This window comes from Ochotona curzoniae, unplaced genomic scaffold (assembly GCF_017591425.1).
Source record: "Ochotona curzoniae isolate NIBS_2020 unplaced genomic scaffold, NIBS_Ocur_1.0 contig_908, whole genome shotgun sequence".
NCBI lineage: Eukaryota > Metazoa > Chordata > Mammalia > Lagomorpha > Ochotonidae > Ochotona > Ochotona curzoniae.
This window is the reverse complement of record NW_024466607.1, coordinates 23,813,356-23,838,597: the sequence shown is the minus strand read 5'-3', so window position 1 is coordinate 23,838,597 and position 25,242 is coordinate 23,813,356. Positions and strand designations below refer to the sequence as shown.

Genomic DNA, 25,242 nt, shown 5'->3' with positions numbered 1-25,242 from the left:
CCCAAGTGCTTCTGCTTTCCTAGGTGCACTAGCAGAAAGCTGGATTGGAAGTGGAGTATCTGGGACTCCAACTGATGCTGATATGAAATTCTGACAGCTCAGGTGGTAGATTAATCAGCTGCAGCACAGTGTTGGTACCAGAAAGCACGATTTCTACACAGCAACAATCTTTTAGAAAATAATGTTCAGAAGTTATATTTTTCTGCCTTTGTTAGGGGCAGGTTTCCAGTTTTTGGATAAAGGGACATTTAGATCTCAGGAAAGCAGGCACTAGTCATAATCTATTGGTATCAGATGGTTCCATGAATAGGAATAATTCTTATCTAGTGATGGTAGTTTAGATGATTGAATAAAGTTTTATCAAGTGGCTCCCATAACAGTGTAGGATTTTGTCTGGGTGGAGGATGAAATGGGTAGATGAATTTTTAGAATCTCACTTCTTGAAAATGAAGACACTAGTTAGCATGACTTCTCCAACCTTCCTGTTGTAAGCCTACAAGCTTACCTAGACTCATAACTACCCTAGCTCTTTCTGTTTTCCAGATTCTAGGGTTTTTTGTGTTTTTAAACTCATTCCTAAATGATTTCTTCAACCTGTACTCTTCTGCATTGTCTAAGGCAATAACCACTAGCCTCATTGTGTACTTACATTTAAATGTAAGCAAAGTAAAATTAAGCAAAGTAAAAAATTAAGTTCTTCACACACACTACCCTTATATCAAGGGCCCAATAGGTACACATGGCTATTAGCTAATCATTGGGTAGTGCAGGCATAATTGTCATTGTCACAGAGTGTTTGGTAAGAAAGCTTTGCTTGATACTTTTGGGTACCACCTATGAAGGCTTCCCATCACTTTTTTTGGATCGAAATGTCTTTGTGCTGTACCTGGCAGTGTGTTGAATATCTTGTTGCATCCCTGTTGTTTATGCTAAACAGCTCCTTTTCTTAGCATCCACAGAAAGACTTTTCAAGTGCATTCCATCGAATGATTATATGTCCTACTCCTCTGTATTTGCTAAATATTTTAACCTCTAGCTCCATGGTTTGTACTTATCATTTCTATCCTATTTGGTTAACTGTTCACAAGGAATAATTGCAGCTAGTTTGTCAGTTAATGGAGTTTATCACTTGCATCTTGTTTTCCCATAACTCATGCATCAGGCCCATGATTTGTAATCCCAGAAGTGCAACTCTCCTAGGAACTGTTTGCGAGCATAAGAAGTACTACTGTCATTCAGAAAGCAGAAGCTGTGGACATAAACAGTACATGAGACTGTTTACTCCAAATGCCATTAAGAACCACTGTGCTGGTTCTATGTTGAGGCTTAGAAGGCAGAATTGCTACAAAACCAATCCAAATTGATGTTAGATCCAAGTCTATGTGCTCCACTTCTGATCCAGCTTCTTGCTAATGATCTGGAAAATGCAAGCATTTCAGCCTCTGCCACCTAGGTGGGAGATCTGGAAGATATTTCTGGTTTCTGGCTGCAGCCTCGCCCAGCTCTGGCTGTTGTGGCCATCTGTAGAGTGAAACTGCATTTGGAAGACCTCTCTCGCTCTGCCTCTCTCTTTGTATATATCTCTGACCTTAAAAATAACTAAATCAATTTTAATAAAAAGAAGCACTATGCTTATATTCAGAATGTGTTTCAAAATATCCCTGTGACCACCATCTGCAGCACTGCTTATGATGCAGCGTTATGACATTAGCATCTCTGTACCAGCAGAAGTTCCTTAATCCCTTAGTCCCTCGACCTGATTACCTGCTGCTTTGTGTTCTATTCATCCTTCCTGTCATATTCTTGCTTTCCTCCTGCACCAGATTTGATGCCATGATTGATTTTTTGGTTGTATGAACACTTAGCTCCTTTGCTCTTCTTTATCATTCTCATCTGGCAAATACTCACCCTGGCTTTGTAGATTTGTGGAGAGGAATGCAGAACTATTCCTTACTTTAACTTCATGTCCATGGGGGCAGCTTTTGGTGCAATGATTTTAGCCACTGTTTTGAGATGTCCACATCCCACAGCATAATGCCTGGGTTCAAGTGTGGACTGTACTCTCCATTAGTTTTGTGCTAATTTACATCTTGGGAAGTGGAAGTTAGTGGCTTGAATGCTTGGACTCTTGCCTCCCTGACTTTTTGCTTCACCTTGGGCAAGCCTTTCTGTTACAGGCATCTGGGGAGGGAACTAGGAAGTGAAAGAGCATCTCCTTCTGTCTCTATGTCTCTCCTTCTCTCCTCCTCTTCCTGTCTTTGTCTCTCCCTGTCTTAGGTCGTGCGGATATAATTCCTTTCCTTCCCACTATGTGGAATACCTGTTTTGCTTTCCTCCCTTGGTTTGTTCACACTGATTTCTTACTGTTCATCAAATATATAGCTGCCTGTACATCAATATTCCTGTACTTGTTACTGATTTATCTGAAAGCTTTCTAGATATTTCCATATGTTTGTCTCCAGTTGTCCTCAAGATTCCACTATGAAGTTGTCTGCTCAGAGATTCCTTCCCATCCACATTGGCAAAATTACTATCCCTGTTTCCCCCTTGTCTGTCTCCTCATGCTGCTTTGTTTTTCTTCACAGGAATGATGACTCTCTAAAATATTATTGTAAATCCAGGTTCATTTGTTATTGTCTTTATGTTACCTGTCTGAGGTTGGGGAATTTGCTTGTCTTGCTTATTTCTGCATTTTTGGTGTTGAGAAAAGTACAGTATCCATAATATTTACTGGTTAAGCATGGTATTTACTGGTAGAATAAGTGAAGAATACTAGGTTTAAATTTGAAGGGAAGACATTGTGGATCAGCAGGTAGAATAGCTCCTCAGGATCCCTACTCGTCATATTGGGTTCCTAATTTGAGTCCCTTCTTATCCATGATTTTGATGCAATATTCTGATAGAGTGCATGGGAGACAGCATATTGTAATTCAAATAGCTGGGTTCTTGCCATCCACATGGGAGACCTGGATGGAGTTCCTGAAGCCTTGGCTGTTGTTGTGAGCATTTGAGGAATGACTCTCTCTGACTCTGATATTATGTGTGGCTCTGATAATCAACTAACAAAATAAATAAATATTTTTAAAATGTTGTTACATTTTTACTCCCCTGATAGCAATAGGAAGATTCATTCCTCTCACTGCTTTTCTGTCTGAAAGACTGGGAAGCCTTCCTTTTTAAAGTGTTCCGTGATATATTTGATATAAATGCATAATTTACATATTAATCATGCCTTTGTTCGTTTCTCATTAGCCCATAACAATTAAAGTCGACAGTTATTCTGTGTATTAGGAATTTTTAAGATGTCACATCAAAGGCTCCTTTAATTGAATGACTTAATAAAGTCTGGTTCCATGACAAAATCTTTTCACAGTGTATCATATCCGCTAAGCAGCACAAAAACAGACACAGGGCAACTTTTGCTATAAAAAATGTCAACTTAATAGCCACGTGTGCTGATTGATATATTGAAAGTTGAAAGCTGTCACTTTAGGTGGCTCTTTGGTGACGGTGACTCTGAGAACTGAGTCAGGATGGGGAAAAAGAAAAACTCAGGAATGATTGTTGAAAGTACAGCTCAATTATCAGGTTGTCAGAATTTTCAGAATGTTAACTGGAATAGATCTCCCAACATTTAAAAAAAATTCCCTTAGAATATTTGAAGCTATGAGACTGTGTCATTGAATTTAACTTTAAGAAACTTAATGACAAGGAAATGTTTTAATTTTATACCTTCAAGAAATCTGAAGAGTGAAGGGAGTGGTTGGTAGTAGGATATGTAGAAGAGAAGAAAAATTACTAATTGTCTAGGTGAGAGACAGTGGGTTAGAGAAACTGGAGTAGGGAAGGAGAGGAAGAATTAGAGCAGTTTTGGAGAGAAATGAAAAAAAATGCTACATGCAAACAGGCAGATACTGTAACATCAGAGATAGGTGATAAATGTATTCCCTTATTGTTTGTCACCTTGTACCTCATGAGAATACAATTTGAGAATTTGCCTAAACTGGTCACTGGTGATAGTGAAATTATGATCTTGAACAAGCTGCAACAGTGCCTACTATGGTGTGTAGACTTGGTATAACCTATTGTTCCTAGCTTTTGGGAAAATGGAATTAATTAGGAGATTGGAATAAGAACACATATATCAGAAATGACAACAAATAAAAAAATGATTCGCTGTTTTCTGCCAGTAGCCAAATATTCTTAGGTTCTCCGAGGGCACAGTAGTGTTCTCTTTACAAATTGTGAAGGACGCAGAAATCATGACATGGGAAGACAGAAAGAAAATAAATGCCAATTGACAGCTAACACAAATACCATTCAAAAGAAAGCTGATGATACTGTTTTAATATAACAGAAAGCATTATTAGAGATAAACAATTGCTTCATAGTGAAAGAACCATTCATTTGGAAGATTTAGTACCTTTTCAAAATGTATGAGCTAAAACTCAACAGAATTGTCAGAAAGAGCTGAGAATATGCACAATCATAATTTAGGAATTTTAAACATTTCCCTAGAACACTAAATCAAAAACACTAAAAGCTAGCATGGATTAAAAAGAAGAATTGGTAAAAGGCACTTATGTAAAACTTTGAATTCTATTAACAGAGATTATACAAACACAGAATGCCTAAAAACTGATGAATAAAAATTACTTTTACTGTGTTCTTTATGTCAGAGGAAAGAAATTAGAAGGTTAGAAGCTACTGTTGATTCAAAGTTCAATACCTCTAAAAACCCAAAATCATACCTCTAGATAATTCTCAAATCAGAGAGAGGTGAGGATAGAAAATAGTATATTTTTAAAATCTTAAGAAATAAGCAAGTGTATGAGGGCAATATATAGATTTGTAAATTGATATATTAAAAGTGAAAGGAGACATATTAGTGATTTTATCTATTAAAACAAAGGTATAAATACAGTAAAAGAGGAAGCACAAATGCAGTATAAGGAAAGAAAAATAAGAAATATTGAAATGAAATTTAAAAAATAGAGGATTAGAAAAGCAGAATAAAAGCATATTAACATTTAGTAAACTTGAATAATTCATCAGAAAGACAACACACACAAAGAGAATAGGAGAGAAAGAGAGAGCAGAAACAGTATACAAAATAAAAAATGGAGACTTACATATCAATTTCTACTGAGTAAAAGTTTAAGAATACTATGAATAGCTTCTTGATACCAATATACTTGAAAACATGCACTCTAATAAATGTGCTTGATGCATGCATTGTAAGATAATGTTCTAATTAGGAACTGAAAAATCTAATATTTAGAATGAGTCTGGCTTCCTGGAATGGAAATTAATTCATTCACTCAACCAATATTAATGAACATTTGTTGCATTTAGAATTGTGCTATTGCTAACTTCTATTTTTATGAATGAAATGGATATGAAAAAAAATCATTACAAAAGTAAAAATTAAAGTTGTTTAAAGTACTATATAAGAAGATTAACAGTGGTTAACTTACTAGGTGAAGGGCAGATTTGCAATGTTTACTTAAAAGAGTGACATTTAAGTTGTGACTTGAATAATGAAGGAAATTATCCAATCTGTGGCACGGTATGGGATCTAAAAACAGCAAAAGTTAAACTGTTTATCAAAGTGGTGAATGAAAAACCCACAAGAAATCATAGGGTGGAAAGATAGGAAGGTACTTGATTCAGTTTCAACAATTACTACGGAATATGGTACAGATTTGTCCAAAGGAAGTGTGTTAAATTCACATGTCTCTAAAAAATGTGAACATTTTCCCTTGTTAGTGCTTTCATGCAAAAACTTAACATAAGCTGTAAAGGAAGTAGAAAAACATCGTGGCAAGGAAATATACCAACTTCATTTAGAATAGTGATTGCTTTTAGAGAGGGAGAGCTAAGATACATCCTCTGGAATGGGTATTTCTTTACTGCAAGGAAATATAGAGTTACAGTCAGGAATAGGTTAATTTATTTTGAGCGTTGGACTTGTCCAAAATAAGGAACTTCATTTGTCAAACATACAGAGAATTCTTGAAGAGAAATTTAAGAGATATCATTATGAGAGAAAAAGTGCTTTTTGTCATGTTACTCAAGGTGTGATCTGTGGACAAGTTGCTGGAGATGGAGGAAAAGAAACTGGAACGTAAGGTAACAGAATTGAAGTAACTACCACAGCTTCATGGATTCTTTAAGTATGACCAGCATGAATTCAGATATGCTGAGGTGTAAAACTTGTACACATTGGATTTTGAGAATTTAATAACTCACTCCACCCACTGTCCCACAAAACGGAACTGAAGGAAAGCAAGATAATGTTGAGTTGATGTATAATCTAGTTGGCTGGGCCCTTGACAACCCATGTCACAGTACCTTGGTGTGATTTCTGGCTCCAGCTCCTGAAATCTTTGTCATTCCTGCCAGTGCGGATGCCGGAATCACAGTTTATGACTCAAGGAGCTGGGCTTCTGTCAGCTAAGTGGGAGATTTGTATGGAGTTCCCAGCTCCTATTTTGTACTCAATCCAGGAACCTGGAGCCTCTTCCAGTTCTCCCACATAGGTGCAGGTTCCCACTGCTTTCCCAGGCTGCAAGCAGGGAGCTGGATGGGAAGTGGAGCTACCGGGATTAGAACCGGTATCCGTATAGGATCCTGACTTGGTCAAAGCAAGGATTTTAGCTGCTAGGCCATCGTGCCAGGTCCAATCTTCAGAGTGTTTTAATCTGTATGCGTATTAAAGACAAACAGATGTATACTGTTGATTTTTCTGAGCTCTCTTAAATATTCTAAGAAACTATTAATCAATTTGGCCCTGGATGTATGAAAAACATGATTGATGAAAATATTAACAGGCTATTCTCAAATTATCATTCTGTTTATTTTCAGTTACTAAGCTTGAATATTAGAGTTGGAAAGACTATCTTTAAAGATAGATTTTGCAGTAAAGAACACATTAAAAAAATTCTGTTTGGAGTCCTTGTTGCTGTCAGTCCTCATTTAGAGGGTTTAGAGAATAAACAAAAACAGGGGTGAAGAAGCTCATGTCTCCAATATGATAGCATTGATAATGTACTTATATAATTGTCTTCCTTAGGTTTTGTTTCATAAAATTGACTTATTTTTCTTCAGAATAGGCTAGTTAACGTTGGACTGAGAGTTTGGCACATGTGAACCTGTGATTTACAGGGCAATTTTTCTCATCAAACCCTGGGCAGAACCATTTATTTTAAAACCAATATTTATTTTACAATGGGAAGATAGAGCAGATTAAAGGAACATAAAACCATGATAAATCACCTAATCTTTATCCCATAGAAAATCTTTTAAATGGCTCTTGCAGTAATGACAGTAAAAATGTCTCATGGACTGTGTGTTTGTGTGTAGTTTTTTTTTTGCATGTAATATAGTCCTGTAGATTAAAATTTAATTGATGAAAAATTAATAATAGCTCATACATGGTGTTTATGATTATTTTCAAAAACAGGTATAATATTATTTTTTCTTAGCTCTGTTTGCAAGTTTTGCTTATGAATAGTAAGGGATCTAGTTGAAATTTCTTAGTGGCTTAAAATGATCTAAGACATATATTTCAAGTAGTTTAGTTTAATAATAATTTTTCATTAAATACATAAAAATATATAAACTTATTTGTTATAAACAATATTGTGCAATATTGTTAAGACTTTATGACATCACATTTTTTTACTTAGTTCTGATTTATGTCTAAGTTTTTGATCATTTTTATAGTTAATATTGGAGCCATGTTTCTCTAATAGTAATTTTTAGTGGTAGTCTAAAGCTACTAAAGTAGTAAAATGTAGAACCTTTGGACTGATTAAAATAATGAAGGGGAAAACCAGTTGCAGTAGACGAGGTCTGCTTATAGTCATGTTGAATTTTACAAAATGGGCTGTCCTTGTTCCATTGTAGGATAGATGTCTGGATTCCGTCTATAGTTAGTTGCAGTCTTTAGGTCAGGGGTCAGGAATTCCATGAAAAGGACCAAGGTGTGAAAACAGTTGGCCTTCTGTTACACAACCACAACTAAGGAACTCCCGGCATTACGTGGAAGCAGCCTTAGCCAACATGTGAGTGAACAAGTTGATGCACACCGTATGACCCAGCAGTTCTATGTATCAGAATGTTTATTATGGAAATAATCACAAGTTTGGCAAAGAGGTGCATGTTAAAGTATGCGTCATGGTATTAATTAGACATAGAAAGCTGTTTATGAACTTTCGTTATTGAAAACCAACATGGAAGAATTTAAGGTGTGAGTTTATTATAATGTAAAGTTGGGCAGTGTGGATTACCAGTAATTGACTGGCTTGTATCTGTTTTTTGAAGAAGATTTTGTACTGCTAACCTAACATGGACACTGAAAAATTATTCACCTATATAATTGTGGTGAAAAAAATAAATGTATTTTTAATTTTACTTTTCATATGATCATTTGGAACATTGAGTGTATTTTAATTCACAGGAGAAAAACAACATTGCTGCCTTAGAACAGCAGAAGGCCCTGGCATTCAAATTGTAGTCACTTAAAGATGAAAAGATAGAAAAGAATGCACGTGTAATTTTTTTGGAGGAGCCAAGACCTCCTATGAGGAACTTGGAGTGTTGCTATTTTATTGGCAGGGCCATTCCCATTATGGCAATGGATACAGGGAGCTTCAGCCAATACATATTGTCTATTCTCTCCCATTGATGACTCTATCTCCCCTGATGCCATTTAACATTTAATTCATCAAATGAGTTGCTCTTGTTTGGATTCCTTACATGTCAGATTGCTGCCTGATTAGGATTTGGCTTTACATGGAGGATGTCTACAGGAAGGGAGTGAAAAACTGGTCGTTCTGACATTTGTGCAACAATAACACGGTTATTGCGGTTATTGCAAATTGTAGACTACTACTTCGACATTCTGAATTTATACATTGGTTTTTATTAAACGAAGCCTGGGATCAGCTCCAATTAACTGTATCTATCTGAGTAAGGGAGGTGGGGGAAGGCTCTAAAGTTGGCAGTGTCCGAATGCAAAATGATTAAGAATGCCTCCCCTTTCCCCACACCTATGAAAGTTATATTTATAATCAAGGAGAAGGATGTGACCTACAGAAGGTGTAGGCTTATTGGCTTATGATGGTGTTTGCCTTTTACAGTCATGTTTTGTCAGCCTTTGGTCTCTTATTGGCTGGAGGTTTAGTTGCTATAATTAACTGAATGTCAGTTGCTCCATTATAGAGGAATACTCTTAGGATCAGTTAAATTCCTCTAGGATACAGTTTGCTATGAACAGAGGCAGCTTTGGGCCAAAATTTATCGTTCATATATGGAGGCCAGTTTGATCCAATTTATTGGGGCTCAGTAGTTCCTTTGAGTCCATCCTTCAAAAAATGGATTCCATGCCATATCCTGAGAGCACCACAGCCAAGTGGGGCAATATCTTCTGAAACGAACTGCAGAAGGCATCTGTGACCTATGACTGGGCCTGAAGAGAGCCAGCTTCCTGCCCTCCCTTGGACAGCATTCTGTATTTCTGTGCAGAGGGAAGCTTGAGTCTTTTCCTCTTTGAAACTGCCCTTTTCCAACTCTATACTGCTTTGACTTCTTGCATTCCGGGTTTGCCCTGATTTCCTGTCACCTGGAAAAATACAAAATACAGTGGAGAGAGATGGATAAGCAAGAGACTTTTTTCCCCCACTAGTATTGGAGTTTTCGTCAGATGACACTGATTTCCAGTGTAAAGGGCACTCTGCTTTGGAGCAGATCTTGGGAGAAGGAGTCCTTCAGGCCAGCTGCGGGGCTAGGATCCCCTTGTCTCAGCAACTGAGAATGACACTTCTGTGAAACAGGGATATATACCTAATGCTGGACACTTCTCAGCATGACAGCCTGACAAAAAGCTACAGATGTTTCTCAACCTCAGAGAGAGAGAGAGAGAGAGAGAGAGAGAGAGAGAGAGAGAGAGAGAGAGCTTTTGTGAGTTCACGTGTTTTCTTTTTTTAAAGATCTATTTATTTTTCATTAAAAGACAGGTTTACAGAGAGAAGGACAGACAAAAAAAAATCTTCCTTCCACTGATACATTCCCCAAGTGGCCACAATGGGCTGGGAGCTGTTAATCCAAAACCAGAAGCCAGGAGCTTCCTCCTGGTCTTCCAAGCCGGTGCAGGATCCCAGACTTTTGGGCAATCCTCTACTGCATTCCCAGGTCACAGGCAGGGAGCTGGATGGAACATAGAGTAGCCGGGACATGCACTGGCATCCATATGGGATCCAGGCATATGCGAGGGTAAGAATTTAGCTGCTGGCCATCACACCGGGCCAGCACATGTTTTCTTAATCAGGTTCTGTGAAGACATTTCGCTACATTTGGATACAAATATTCCAACCAAATGTCAGCAATGGTTTCTGTTTCCTTTGGTGCTGCACCAGTAAGAATGATGGGGTCTCCATTAGAGAAAATAAAGAGGCCTATGTATCTAGCACTACTGTGTTAAATAAAAAATGTTTTCGCAGTAGAAAAAGTTTCTTACTTAATACAGCTCTAATTCAAAGATCATTCCTAACAAGAAGTCCTATGTCAGCTTCTGTTTCATGAATTAACATGAGTCTGTGGAATTTACATTTCCTACATAATATTTGCACATTTTCCCTTCTCAGAAGGAGGAATAAGATCCCAGTTCAAGCCACATTCTTTGGTCACATTGGGGATTGATAAGGGATAAAAGTTCTTGGTATTTGAAGAAATCTCCAAAGCAATTGGTAAAACTGCTTCCGGAACTTGAGGTTCTGTATCTTGAAAGACCTTTAGGTACGAAAGCTGAGAAAACTGCATTCACCACATGTTGACTAGATTGTTTTGCTTAGTAAAACACTTAAGTCATTTTAAAAGATGAGGCAAATATATTTTGTCTTCATTAATGAAATCTATCATGAACCATAAAGTTGTGGAATGTTACGAAGAAAAAAATAACCTTCCATTTATTTCTTTGCTTTTTTTTTGTATTTTAAAAAAAGGAATTCTTACCCTCTTTGAGTTCATGCTAACATTTTTATACATTTTTATGCTATGTATTTAGATGCTTACATGAGAGGAATTCAGCTTATAAATAAATTTAAGTGTGGCCAGCAAGCAAAATAATTAATTTTAGAAAATTCTCATTCACCAGACATGGTAAACCTAGAACAAAATGATTCATTTGCTATATAGGCAACAATGTATGTTGGAAAATCTCAGGAGATAATTATCTCAAAAAAGGAAAAATGAATTAAGATCAATAATTTAATTTAGATTTGACTTAACTAAGTTCTATGACATGGTTCATAATTTTTCAATGAATAGATCCTTAACATCTTACATCTGGTGCCCTAGATTTGTATTGATTTGCTGTAACCTATTCCTCAGATAACAGAAGGAATAGCGTAGCTCAAACATGTAATAAAAATGCATTGTGTCATTCTGCAGATGTTAAACAGAGCATGACAACGCACCTATGTTATTTACTCTTGTTCTTCAGAACTGCTTTTTCCTGGATAAATAATTGTATCAATCAGAAGAGAAATAAGTAGTAAATGAATGATGACTTGGAGGGCAAGTTCATGAAGTTCTAATCTAGTTAATAGATTCATTCTGCATTACTTAATTTCTTATTAAAAATGGAATCCTTGATGTACTATGTATAGTGTATATTTATTTTGTGGAAAGTTATTAATTTTTAATGAAACTAAATGGCTTCTCGGACAGGAGACCCTGACTGTTAATCAAGAGGCAAGTGACTGGCTTTCACGTTTGTTAATTATTTAAGAAAGTTCAATTGCAAGGTACAAAATAGCAAAAAACAAAACACAAGAAAGTTGTTTTTGAAAGATTTATTTATTTGCAAGAAAGAATGAAAACAGAGAGAAAGAAGGAGAGAGTAAGAGGTTTTTCCATTCTCTAATTCACTACCTTATTAGCATCAGTATCCAGTTGTGGGTGAGGCTGGAACCATCCTCTTCTCTAACATGGGTCTCAGAGACCCAAACACCTGGGCCATCTTCCACTGCTTACTTGCATGTACTACCGGAATGTGAGATTGGAAATAGAGCAGCTGGGACGGGAATCAACACTCGGATATGGATGACCAACATCAGAAGCAGTGGGTTTACCTGCTTAACATTGGCCTGAAAAGAACGTTTTTATAAGGGAGTTTGTATGCATATTTTTTACCAAGCTCATTAATTTATTCAAAGCATATTTCATATGTACCACATGTGTATATAGGGATGATTCTGTAATGAACAAGGCAAGCAGCCCCATCATGGTGAAGCTTACGCAGCGATGAGTAAAGCAGAACTTTACCACTAGTGAAAAGATGTGCAGAGTTCAGTTTTGCTGTAATCCCTTCTATTAGGATACTTCAGAATGATCACAGCTGGATCTGGGCTGTGGGATCTCAAATGAACATGTATTTGAGTCTTGACTGCTCTACTTACAATCCAATTTCCTGCCAATATGCTAAGAAAGGCAGTGGAAGATGGCCAAGTGCTTGGGCCCTTGACATTCATATTGGAAACCCAGATCATCTCCCAGGCCCCTGGTTCTGGTCAGGCTTTTCTTTCTTTCTTCTTCTTTTTTTAATGTTGCTTTCTTTTTTAATATTGGTTACATAATTGAGAGGGATGGATGCCCATGTGGTCCTCTGATTAAGGTGAGGAGGGTCTGGTATAGGGAAAGGTGGGTGTGACAAATGCTTCAATTTTTTTTTCTCCTAGATCTGCAGGAGAGGATGTGGGGGGCTACACCTTGTTGTGAAACTACATTAACACCAAGGGATGGGGGATGGTCATTTGATGACACCCTAATATGGGCATTAACTGAGTGGTCTTGATAGGCCCCAAGACTTTGTCAACTTTGTTGTTCCAGGGTTCAGAAAATCTTTCCAAGTTCTGTTGGTTGAAAAAGTGCACCTTCGTGCATCCACAGACCCAAGAACCTGCTACAAAGTTTGGCTAGGAAAATTGTCCAACCTGTTCTGCTTTCTCTCCTCTGACAAGGTTGTGGATGCCCCTTGCTGGCCTATATGAGCTGGTGGTCATGTCCTCCATGTGCATTTGGACATGCTGTCCACTGAACAGGTGTCAGTAACTGAGGAGGCCCAGTCCCAATATATGCACTCCAAAGTTGGACTACACATCCTTTCCTGTGGCCAGGATCTGAGTCTAGCAGTCTCTCAGGTGATCAAACAAGAAACTTTGTTTGGGGTGACTTGACTTTACTCTTCAGTGCACCAGCCAGTGCAGGGTCAGAAGCAGTCTGTCAGCTGCACCATACATACCACATGTGTACATACCAGTGGATGCAGGTTGGTCATTTCTGCCTCAGCCGCATATCTCATAGGAACTGACAGGTGCTATGGCCCAGCCCAGCTCAGCCAGTCCACCAAAGAGCTGGTCTTCATGTGTAACAATGGGTGGTGTGGCCTTTTTGGGGTGACTCCCAATAACCCCTACCAAGTCCACCCCAACCCTGGTTTTGGTGTGTGCCAGCATTTGCTGTGACTTAACCTGACCCCACCCACATCCCGCCTGGCTCTCATGCACAGCTGTGTGTGCTGTGGCTTAGCTCAGCCCAGTCTGCCCCATATCCAGCTCTTACATATGCTGACAGATGCTGTGACCTTATCCAGTCTAGCCCACCCCAGCTCTGGTTCTCCTGTTCACCAGTGGAAAATTAAGGTTAGCAGGAGAATGCCCACGGTTCTCTTGTCAGGCATGCTCCCACCCCTGGATCTTGTACCTGCCATGGGGTACTGTGATCAAGCCTTACATGACTTGCGCTCAGTTCTGACACTTGTCAGCTGACCCTGTGGCCTCGTCCAGCTGGCCCACACTCATTATGGCTCTCATGTATTCCAGAGGGTGCAGCTGCCTAGCCCAGCTTGTTCCATCCCCAGAGCCAGCTCTCATGTTCACCCTTGGAAGCATAGCCCAGCAGAAGAGTCCTGGAGGTTCTCCTACTAGGCCTGCTCCCAGCCCTGAGTCTTGTGTGTGCCAGCAGCTGCTGTGACCGTCTGTGGCCTGCCCCTAGTCTCAGCATTTGGCAGTTGGTGCTGACTCAGACCAACTCGCCCCCAGTCTAGCTGTTGCCAGCAGATGCAGCAACCTAGCCTAGCCAAGCCTACTCCCAGCACCAGCATTCATGAACTGGCTGGTGCTGCAGTTCAAATGTGCCCAATCCGCTCCTAATTCTCACTTGTGCCAGTGCATATTGTGAACTGGCCCAGCCCAACCCATCCGCAGACATGGCCACACTTATGCCCGTGGGTACTGCAGCCCAGCTTTGTCTAGCATGCCCTCAGCCCCAATGCTTCCACTCACCAGCAGAAGCTGTGACCTAGCAGAGGAGTTCTCCAAGTTCTCTTAACAGGCCTGTTGTCAGTAATGTATTTCGTGTGTGCAAGTGGGCGCTGTTGCCCAGACTAATATGGTTGCCCCCCATTCCTGGCACTCACCAGGTGAGTACTGTGGCTTAGTCTGACTGGCCCTCACTCATTCTGGCTCTCACTGATGGGTGTTACAATCTTGCACAACCTGTCCTACCCCCAGTTCCAGCTCTCATGTGACTTGACAGGTGCTACAACTTAGCCTGGCCTGTCCCACACTTATTCTGTTTGTGTGGCTTTTCAAATATATCTCTTTTTTTTGAAAAAATAGCATTTTGTTTACTTATTATTTGAAACACTTGCCACAATTTTCATTTCACACATATTACATTAATTTTTTTAAATTGCATTTCCTTATTGGGAAAATGAGGGACTGAGACACACACACACACACACACACACACACACACACACACCGAGAAAGAGAGAGAGAAAGAGAGAGAGAGAGAGAGAAAGAGGTAGAAAGAGAGAGGTCATTTACAGTGCCCATCCTCTTGGAAGGTTTTTGTTGTTATTGTTGTATTTTCTTCTGCATGAACTTGACCATTCATTAATCTCCACTTCCTCAAAATTGTCTCTCTGCTTGAGGCAGATTCATCTTACAATTTAGAGCTTATATTACAGACTTAGTCTGGGGTCAGCTATCGTTTATAAATCTGTTGGCCAGTTGACTGCTTCTCTGAGAATTAACCTAGTCTTCCTTAAAATACAGGGGAAAAAACTTATTTTTATTTTCTTATTTTTAAATTATTATGAAAATTATCAGATAAATTACATGTCAAGTGCTTTGCACAAAGTAGGTGCCTCTGTCATTATTTTCCTTGCTTCCCCTCAGAAAGCTGCTACTATGGCTCACTTCTGCTGGTATAACCGGTGAACCAGAGGCCTCAGCACATATAGTAGTTCAGCTAAATAAGGAGACTTTACAAAATTCGTGGAAATTGGAACTAGCAGGTGGATTTGTTTTGGTGTGAATTTTTTTTAAACCATGTATATGGAAAGTTTTCAAAAAGTTCGTAAAAAAGACAGATTATAACAAACTGCAACAATTTCATTTTTGTAGTCAAGTAAGTGTAAGTTTAGTTTCATATTTCCATGGAATGTTTGAAGTACCTTCTTATTTTTGCACAGGTATGGCTATTTGGAATTGTTTCCAAGTCGTTTGTTTTTCTAAGTCTACTCCTACTTCATTCAGCATCTAGGACCTGTGCTTGGTTTGGTTTGGTTGTCATAGATTTGACTCATTCTGCCTTTTAGTGTTTGCCCTGTTGGGTCTTCAGTTCTGCTGGCACCTGCATTTCTGTGATCTTACCTCTTTGGACCGCGTCTGGGAAGCCAATGTACTCATTTCATTCTGGTCAAGATTTCTCTCAATAGGTTTATTACAGATTGCTGCAGCTGCAATCAATGTTTACAATCTGATGACAAGTTGGAGATTAAGGCTTGTCATCACTATTTAATTAACTTCAAATTAAGCAGTTTCTGGCCTCATTCCATGCCCTTCAACGAGCCCATCAGAGCTGCTAAAACAGTGCAATGAATTCTATTAGATTCTGTTTTACCACTGAGGAGCTTGAGTTGGCTTAGCAGCCCTTATAGAAGCCATATTTCATACTTATTCATTTGCCCAAGTCTAAGATAGGTAGCAATCCAAAGGAAATATAAAAGGAGTGCAAGAAAGACACTTCTCTAGTTCTAGGAAGCATGTAGTGTTCCTGTGGCAAAGGAAGTAAATTAAGGAGCCAGTGCCATGGTATAACTGGCTAAGCCTCTGCCTGTGACACCAGCATCTCATATGCCAGTTCGTTTTTTTCAGCTGCTCTACTTCTGATTCAGCTCCCTAATTTTGCTTTGGAAGGCAGTGGGAGGTAGCCCAACTCCTTGGGCCCTTGCACCCGTGTAGGAGACCCAATGTAAGCTCCAGGCTTCTAACTTTGCATTGGCTGAGCTCTGACTGTTGCCACCATTTCAAGAGTGAATCAGTGGATGGAAGCTCTCTCTGTGTCTGTCTCTCTTAATCCTATAACTCTACCCTTCAAATTAAAAGAAAAAGTAAGTCCTTAAAACACATTCACCAACTCTTTTTAAAAAGGAGATAAGTAAACAACAACAACAACAAAAAAACACAGTAAGAAAAAATATCCTGTTTCTAATATTTAAAGAAAATATTCTAGTTGGTGTTTTTATTAAGATAAAGAGAATCAATTTAAAATATTTCACAGATACAACTCTAAAAAGATAACCATACTTTCCCCTTCCCTTGCTCAATCCTCCCTTCTTCTTTGTTAATTTTTTGTAATAATGTAATTGTAGTATGCTTTATAATCATAAACTTAATGTGCTGACAACCAATAGCGATCTTTTTAACTTATTGAACATTTTCATTTTACTGTAAAAGTTTACTTACTTGAGCAGTAGAGGCCAAAACCAGGAGCCTGGAGTTCTAGGTGAGTCTTTGACATGTGTGGCAGAGACACAAGTACTTGGGCTATCCTCTGCTGCTTTCCTAAATGTATTAACCTTTAGCTAGATCACAAGCAGAGCTGCCGGGATAGAAACACACACTGCAAGACTGGATGTCAGCAGTGTGGCGAGAGGTAGTTGAGTCACAACACCATTGCTATAATGATGCTCCAACAACATTTTTATTATTGCACAGTTAGTATGCATCAATGTAAAATTATAAATGGTAGTTTTAAAAAAGAAGAAAATAAAAATCACTCAAATTGCAACTTCCACACCTGTGTTTGAGGCTTATTTGAGTTGTGCCATCTGGTAGGCACTAGCCACAAGTGACTGTTAAGCATTTAAAATGTAGCAGGAGTGGGTTGAGATGTTCTGTAAGTGTGAACTACATACCAGACTGCCAAGACTTAGTATGGAAAAGCAGCGTTTATATCTTCTAACTAGGGTTTGGAGGAGAGTTTAATGAAGGTATTATTGACAGCGTTGTGGGCAGTGTTCAAGTAACTCATAATGATGAAGAAGAGGGATAAGATGGGGAACAAAGAGAAAACTTTTTTGCACTCTCTGAATCATTGCTTCTGTCTGCAATTGTCTTGGCCCGATGTCCCAACATGAGAGGAAATGGAAGCTGCATCTGTAGGGCTGTGCTGAGGAGAGACCATCAGCTTTGCTGAGAATGGATGGCAAGCAGGGGGCAGAGGACAGCCAGTATACCAACGCTGACATCTGCTCTCTGGAATAATACTGGTTTGCTCACCTGTACAGTGCACATAATGAAACCTACTTTGAGAAGTTGGAAAGGAAATAAACAAAGGAGAACACTTAGCATATTATTTTCTTTACTTGTTTTTTCATCAGTGATTTATCAGAAGCTCTTACAATTTTCTCTCAGTATTTTTGTTTAAATTTCCATTAAAAAGAGCTTTTACTTATGTGAAAGAACCAGAGACAGAAAATATTCTTTCATCCATTATTGGTTCTTTGCCCAAATGCCTTCGGTTGCCAACAGTGGGTTAGGCCAAAAAACTGGGAGCTGAAAGCTCAGGCCAGGTCTCTCATGTAGATGGCAGGGGTCCAAGTGCTTGAACAATGACCTGGACCTTGCGTCATTTCTGTACATTAGCAGGAACCTGGAATCAAAAGTGGAGTTGGGACTTGAACCTCAGTACTCTAACTTAGGACATGGGCATCCCGTGCAGGGTTCTAACGTCTGCGTGAAACAAGTTAGAACAAGTTCTTTCCATTTTATCCGTTTACCGCTTCCTATAAGTAGAGTAGAGAAACTTAACCTGATAGAGTTGGGCATTATATTTAGACTTAAAAGTTCTGCACACCCTAGTGAGGTGGATGCTTACATTCTGAATTTTGAATATCAAGCTCTTGTACTTTGCTAGAGATCTGTAGAATTTTTCACATAGTTGGATAATTAGGCCACATGCTGTTGGCTCTACTCAAAAATGGTCATTTAAGTGTCCTTTTGTTATTTTTGGCATCCACTGGGCAATTTAAATAGCCACTACCAGTGTGGTTTCTATATGTTCTTTTTAAAATGCTGAAATGGAACAGTTTAATAAAAGTGCTGGACTGTCAGTTTTATGGCAAGCTCTCCTAGAGATAAACCTGACAAAACAAACCCCAGACCCAAAAATAAACACCTATATAAATTAGGGATTTTCATAATGCTCCCTCGGGAGCACAGACTGACTCATAGGGAGTTAGTTTACAAGGGGATGGAAGTTGACAGTTTGACCCCTTCATTTCCCTTTTCTTTTCTTTGTAGTTCTGTATTAAAATTGGGTGGCAGTATTCATAGCTGAGAGGAGCTGGAATGTCATCTCTAATTCTTATGTATAAAAATTGAATGGTACAATCATGTAAATAAGTATATATGTATCAAATACACAAATTTAATAAACTTCAGGGAATTAAATGTTAAATTAATAAGGTAACTAATTTGAGGAACAACTTACTTTTATTTAGCCTTTATAAGGTTCTAGTCACTGTTTAAACCATCCTGTACACTTTATATTACTTATTTCTCTCAGTGTCATGATGAATCAATAATGATTATTTTATTAATTTTAAAAAGTGTTTGATAGTAAAGATATAGATAATTACAGAGAGAGAGAGAACCCATATGTTGGTTCCCTCACCAAATGTCTGTGACAGCTGGGATGGGACCAAGACTAAAGCCTGAAGCTGAGGATTCTATCCACATCTCGCCCGTAGGTGATGGTCATCCAGCCACCATCACTCTCTCCCAGAGTCTGGGTCAGCAGGAAGCTGGGTTGGAACCCAGAGGGAATGTACAAATCCAGGTACTTCCATCTGCGATGTGGGCATCACAGCCAATAGAACCAACACCCACTCTGACAGTACCTCTGTGTGTGTGTGTGTGTGTGTGTGTGTGTGTGTGTGTGTGTGTGTGTGTTTCAGATAGCGGCCAGAGGCCCTAAGAAATAAAGCAAAGCAAAGCATACTTAGTAAGCAGCAGAAGCAGAGTAGAAACATACAATACTTGACTCTGGGGTCTAAACTCTTAACCACTGTTCTACGCCATGTTTTTCTTCAACATTTATGGGATAAATTGAGAAATTTGGGATTATGGGATAAAATGATGAAATTCCATGAATGCATACTCAAGCAAGTATATGAGATATGTAGGTGGAATGTTTACTCCAATAAATTACTTGCAGATTGTAGACATGCCCCTTCGTTTATTGCTAGAAAACTCTTTTTAAATGTATCTCAATATCAAATTTACCCTACTAGTGAGCTAAAGCTTCTGTATAACTGTTGAAGCAAATGTTTACTGAATATTTGGTTAACATGAGTGATTTTTGATTTGTAACAATGTTATTCAAAAGTGTGACTTATGTGCAGGAAGGTGTCTTTAATTGCACATTTATTGACTGTGAGGGCATGTAATGTGGATTCTGCCATTTTAATTAACTGTTCCTCCTCTGACATTTCATTCCTGGCTTTAGGAGGATAGTGGATTGCAGACAGTTACCTGTCAGAAATGAAGTGAAGATGGAGAAATGTTAGAGTTGCCTTGCTAATTGGACAGGAAAGCCAAGCAAAGCTGGGAAATAGCTGTTAGCTTAACATTTTAATAATATGGCTTCATAAACCAAGCATGCATATTTTAGGGTAATTTTTGAAAAAATATGAGCTGATAAACCAATTAAAAAGACTAGAGAATTCATTGACTCTGACTTTTACAGGTTTTATATTACAAAAAAAAAAAAAATTATTTTTCTCCTGCAAATGGGCAGCCCCTAGACATCCTGTATCTTTCCCTGAAAGTTTTTGAGGGTGTTCTGTATGTCAGAAGACGTGAAGAATGAAAGTAATGAGTCCCCATCTAACATTGGGCTCATTTGCCAAGTATCCAGAGCATTTTTTCTTCTTTCACTCCCCTCCTTGATTCCTTCTTACCTTTCGCCTTCCCTCCCTTCCTCCTTTTCTTCCTTTCATTATTCCATTCATCCATTTTTTCTTCTTCTTTTTTAATGGTAAAATCCAGAGAGAACACTTTGGAGTTTAGACATACTTTCTATATTTGGTGCCCACATAGAAAGCTGAAGTTATGAAGGCTGATTTTTCCATCAATTATGCTGAAGCAAGTTGGAAAATAATCACCTCTTTTGATGCCTGATGAAAATTTACTTTATCCCCATGAGGAATCTATGGATTGTCCTCTGGAGACATTTTCAGATCCCTCCATGGCAGGAGAGCTTACTGATTTGTTTTCATGTTGTGGATTTCAGCCTTCTACACTGTCATTTAAGCTTTGTCCTTTACATAATGAATGAAGACTTAAGCGGGTATTTTATTACCAGATATCTCTCTACTGCAGGCACTGCCTAGAGAAGTTTCCCCTGTGTTCAGCTTGCAGGCCTCATTTATTTTCTTATGCTTTCTGCTATGAGCCGAGCCTGGCCAACTAAGTTATTAAATACTTTTTGTTACACCAGGATGTCTTGGCATATCAGAGGCTAAACTGGAGAAACTGGTGTGGGTGGGAAACATGTCCTTCCACTTTCGTAAGCTACCTTGGGTGGACCTTGGGGGCTGGGTTGTTGGGTGTGTATCAGCAGCAGAACTCTCTGGAAGCAAGAGGAGGATCTTGACTACCTTGGAGCCATTTCTCCTTAGTGTAGGGAATGGATATTTTGCTTTTAGGTAGCTTGCTTGGATTTTGGATCAACTGGATTTTGTATTGGTCAATTGTAAGAGACAACATTTGACATTCAAATCTTTTGACATTTAGAAAGTTAGAATGTCATTTTAAAAGCCATAATATCACTAATTTTATTTGCAGATAATTCCATTTACATTTTGCACAAGCTTTTGAAAGCTGTTTATTCTCAACAGAGAAGTTTTAACTGAAAATGTTTGATTGCTTGTCCAAGCCTCCTTAAATTAAGTCAGCGCTTGCTCTCTACTTGTTGATTTTTCTACCTCATGCACATGGGGTAAAATACCCTGTGCTGCCTATAATGATAACAGTTATTGCTGTGATACTATAAGTCTTTTCTCATTTACCATCCTGTCAGCAGTGCCTACCTCATTGTTACACTTAGTAGATATAGTCAATTTTGAAGGCCTGTTTCAGCCTCACTCATGTGCTGTGCGTTCGAACAACTCTAGAATGTGATTTATCATAGATACTGCGTAATCCACCTTTGGAAGTTTACCCACATTTCAGAAGCAACCCTTGCATCTCATGTCTTAGAAACTTTTATTGTTTAGCTGCAAGCTTTTCTCTCCAGTTTCTGTCTAAACAAAGTTCCATTCAATAATGAATATTCTATAAAGAATTTAATGAATGAGTCATTTGTTGAATGACCACTTACTTAGACAATTAGCCCAAGGAAACGCTGCATGTGATGTTTTACAAAAATGTTTATAAACAATAAAATAATGAAAGCACAGTTTGAAACACAAAATTTCTAGATCAGTCCTTGACTTACAGCTTTAGCAGGGATCCCCATTATCTTTAGCAGTGACTTTCTAACTATGGTCATTTGATTCTGGGATTATGCATTTCTTTGCCTGAAACCATTCAGTTGATTCTAATTTCTCTGGAATTGAATACATTGCAGATTTTTAAAACATGGCTTAACCTTCTCCATCTTCACTTCACTCCTCCCATACCCACTTTATTCTAACACTTGTTAAGCATGCAGTTTATTGGACATGTGAGGTTTTCTTTTCTCCAGAGATTACACAGGCTGGATTCTAACTGCTTAAAGCAGTTTTCCTCTTTCCTTAGCTAATTTCTGTTATGATTCTGGTTGGTTTCATTTTAAATACAACCTTCTCTTCCTGCCACCTGTACCTGTCATCACCTCTGCCAGCTCCACCTGTCTGCTGATCTAAGCCACTTTCCTTCCTAGTATGCCTTTAAGAGATTTTATCAATAGAATAGATCCATGAAAAATCATGTGAAGTACTCAGTTAATGCCTTTGAAATTGGAAATCTCCTCAGTTTTAAGCTTTTCTTCCATAAATTGGAGATAGTAGTGATTAATGTAACCTTTTATTTCTCCCCAAAGATTTATGTGTTTTGTAGGTGAATGCTATGGCCAGTGCTTTACTTTCACTCACATCAATACTATAGTATATGCCATTATTATCATTTATTTTATTGAAAAAAAATGAAGCTCATTGGGCTTAAAGAACTCACCCAGCTGGAGAATGGTGAGCTTAGGTTTGCATGTAAACTGTCTGTTTTCTGTTTCTCTATGATTGACATATAGCTAGTGATGATACAGTGGTAGAGTTCTAGCCAGCAAATGTTTGAAATATTTAATAACAGTTGTGTGGGGGGATTGAGGGGAGAGCATCCCCAATTCATTCTTCTTTAGCCTCTTTCTTCTCTGCATTGTGTGTGAACTTTATGAATGGGCTTCTCTCTTGCTTCTAACTATCACATTGACCTTTGATTTTCCCACATCATGACCTCCCCTTTGTAAATCATTCTGTATGTCACCCATTGAGTGTTTCATGTGCCATCCGTTATTCCTGAATCATAATTGATAGAGATGTCTTTAGATCATTTCTTATTTAAAAAACAGAGTGGCAAAGTAGGAAAGACAGATATCTTTCATTTGCTGATTCACTACTCAAATGTCCACAAAGACTAGGACTGGACCAAGCCAAAGCCAGGAGTCTAAAACTCCATCCAGGACTCCCACTTGGGTGGGAACCTGAGCCATTATCCATTCCCTTCCCAGGAGTATTAGCAGAAGATTAGATTAGAAAAAGAGTGGTGAGCATCAAAACTGTGGTAACCCAGTATGAGATGCCATTGTGGCATTTTTACTTCTTGTCTTCATGGAAATTGTGTTCTAGAAGGAGTTATGGATAATGAGATGCACATAAAGCAAAGCAATGCTAAGTAGAGCTAAGTGGGGTAAGGAACATAAGCATCATACAGTGATACAGTGTTTAGAGCTAACTTTTTAGATTGGCTAGGCAAAGAATCTTTCCTCTGTGGGGTAACGTGAGGACAAGTCTGAATGAAGAGAAATTGAGAACAATGAACAATCTTCCTTCCTTGCTTAAAGGCAAGTTTGCTTTAGTCACCTAAGGCAATAGCTATATGCCAGCATGTTGCACAGTAGTCTGCTATCACATGATAGTTTTCTTTGCCAGGTTTCTGCTAAGCTATCTTTTAGGAAGGGCCCTGTCAAAACTAATCAGTCTTCGTGAAAGCCAATATAGCAAGTGAAATCTATACAGATGGACTCAGACTGACTTAAGTGCTACCTTATTGTTCCTTGTGGTGCTAAATAACTTACCATGATGACATTGGGTCATTGACTATGCGATGAGTGTAGAAACACAATCTATTAATTGCCATACCCAAAGGATTTTTCACCCCCTTCTTGTCTGTACCAAGTTCTGTTGCCCGGTTTCGCCTGGTCATGCTCTTCTTTAATCTAACATGTAAGACCCCAAACCCCTTTTGAGATTGGGGAATAAATTGGGTCCTGTACCCAGATCATCTTACTTGGCAGACTTGTGACAATAAACTTTTTTCCCAAAAAGCATAGCTCACCATGTTAGGGTATTCTGTGAGTACGCGGAAAGGCAGTCCTGTTTTGGGCCCCCGAGGCTGATAACAGAAGTGCAGGTGAGAGGCTCATGAGTGTTTGAAGTGCAAGCAGTCCAGCTAATAGCAACGAGACCTAAGATTTTGAACTGGGACTGTGTTTGCTGGAAGCATGTGGAGAAGGGAGAGTCATGGGTGTATTATTGGAAAAGTGTGAAGGAATCCAGAAGCTGTCACCCCAAAATGTGGTTCTCCAGTATATTGATTATTTGCTGTGACACTCAAGGAGCAGTAGACATTAAAGGAGCCTTTAGTGCAATAGCCCTTAATCTGCCCAAAGCCTGGAACTGCTGAGGAAGAAACAATTTCTCCTTCCCTCTTCACTGAATATTCATGAACTAAACTCCTGTTGTAGGGAAAAAATACTGAAATCAACAGACTTAGCCAGACTTATGTCACATGTCAATATCTTCTATTTTGGTCCCATTTGATGTTCTATAAAGAATTGTCTGCAAATCATTGTCTGTTCTGCAGGCTTAAGTCTTTGTCCAACCTTTGCATGTTCTTGGATTGCACCAAAGAATAATTTCCTGTCCTACTGACAGTCCAGTCTTCTCTCATATAGAAAAAGGAATGTAAGCGTCTGCATAATTCTCCACTAGTGGTTAAACACACTTTTCGAATTTCCCTGTGTGTATACATAAATTTATTTGTCTTTTCTCCAGCTAATCTGTCTTTTCCTTATTCCAGCATATCTTCCTTTTGCTTCTAATGATCGCAAGACTGGGAAACCAGTAGAGAGCTGAAAAGGAAGGAAATTATGTTATCTGATTTGTATTTTGAAAATATCATTTCAGGTGCTGTGTATAGAAGTGGCTTAGAGTGGCAAGAAGAGAGAGAGGCTCCCAGGAGGAAGCTCCAGCAGGTAGGTGAGCCTGGATTGAAGCCCAGTGTCCTTAGTGGACAAAGTGAGAAATGGTGGGGCTGGTGATGGGTTTTGAGCTATCACTTGCTTTCTGATTTATTTATCAGTGTACAGTGCAGTCAAAATAGCATTTGTTATTGACATCTATTTTAATTTTATAATTCTATTTAAGACATTTGTTTTTATTAGATATCCCTTTATTTGTGATTGTTTTTGAGATGGCATTTAAATATGATTTAGTAATTTAAAATTTGGGTTCTATCTGGAGCAAGAATGTGTTCCTTTGTGAGATTTTTATCCATTTTGTTAAAAAAAAATTGAATTTTTCATTCATTCTTGAATCCTATTTCAGAAATGTTGTCATTTTCCACA

General features: G+C 38.6%; 1 protein-coding gene across 1 annotated transcript in view; it reads left to right on the top strand.

The window, feature by feature from the left end:
* FHIT (fragile histidine triad diadenosine triphosphatase) overlaps window positions 1–25,242 on the top strand; it is a 1,216,856-nt gene that overhangs the window by 209,277 nt on the left and 982,337 nt on the right. Inside the window, exon 2 of the mRNA XM_040994745.1 lies at window positions 24,803–24,870. The gene's annotated coding sequence lies outside the window, so the exon portion shown is untranslated. The remainder of the gene's footprint in view (window positions 1–24,802; window positions 24,871–25,242) is intronic.